The sequence below is a fragment of the Camelina sativa genome, chromosome 9 (genome assembly GCF_000633955.1).
Source record: "Camelina sativa cultivar DH55 chromosome 9, Cs, whole genome shotgun sequence".
NCBI classification, from domain to species: domain Eukaryota; kingdom Viridiplantae; phylum Streptophyta; class Magnoliopsida; order Brassicales; family Brassicaceae; genus Camelina; species Camelina sativa.
Window position 1 is genome coordinate 11611343 of NC_025693.1, and position 1338 is coordinate 11612680.

A 1338-nucleotide genomic window follows, 5' to 3' on the forward strand; every position below is an offset into this window, starting at 1 on the left:
TACCTTAGGGACTTCCTCCCTAGTGAGCTTGTTTAAAGTCACTAAGCTTGACTTTTGATGCCTTTTCAGGCTTGAGTTAGAGACCAAGGAGGTGATGAAATCCCCCCTGGTTCTACTTGATAACACTTGTGTTCCTTCTTGATCACTACTTCCTTAGCACCTGTACCATGTTCCTTTTTAACCTTGAGCTTTGGCCTTGCCTTCTTCCAAGAATTTTTGTTCAGCTTGACTTGGATATCCTTGACTAAAGCAGTCATTTCTTGAACAGAATTCTTAAGCTTCTCCACTTAAACTTCTTGAAAGGTTAGCTTACCCCTTGAAGCAGTTTCCCCACTTGAGACCTCATGATCCTCCTTTCTTTTAATAGTGTAAGGTGGATCATATTTGGAGGACAGATTAGTGGGATTGTTGATGTCAAACTTCATAGTGAAGTCTTCAGTCAGGTGGAGCTTGATAGTCCCCATCTTCACATCAATAACTGCCCCAACTGTAGCTAAGAATGGCCTTCCCAAGATAAGAGGGTCTTTAGGCTCTTTTTCCATACTCATGATTGCAAAATAAGTTGGGATCCTTGCTCCTCCGATTTTGATAGGGAGATTTTTAATCACTCCAACCACATCCCTCTTGGATCCATCTGCTAGACTGACATAGTAGTTGTTGTCCTTGAAGTCCTCATACTCCAACTTCTCAGCCACTGAGTATGGCATCAAGCTCACTGAAGCTCCTAAATCACAAAGGCACTTATTGAAGTGCCTGTAGCTGATGGAACAGGGTAAGTTGAATGAGCCTGGATCTTCAAGCTTTGTTGAGACAATGGTTTGCCCAATCTCTTTCAAATCCTTCATATCTTGTTCATGAGCCCTCTTCTTTGACATCTCAAGTAAAAAATTCTGATAGAGAGGGTATGGAGAATGCTGTTCCAAAGCAGGTCCTCTCTCTTCTCTCGAGTGTCTGATAGGGATTCTAAGTTCACCTTGGTGTTTTGGAAGGCATTTCAGGCAGAGATGGGCACTAAGGTGCATATGAGTACAACTTATCATCCCCAGACCGATGGACAGTCAGAGAGGACGATCCAGATGCTGGAGGATTTGTTGAGGATGTGTGTGTTGGATTGGAGTGGCCATTGGGCAGATCACCTGAACCTGGTAGATTTTGCTTACAACAACAATTATCAGACGAGTATTAAGATGGCTCCTTATGAGGCTTTGTATGGGAGACCATGCCGTACACCGTTATGCTGGACTCAGGTGGGGGAGAGGAGCATGTTCGGGGCGGATTTTGTTCAGGAGACCTCAGAGAAGCTTCGGGTTCTCAAGATTAACATGAAGGAGGCTCAGG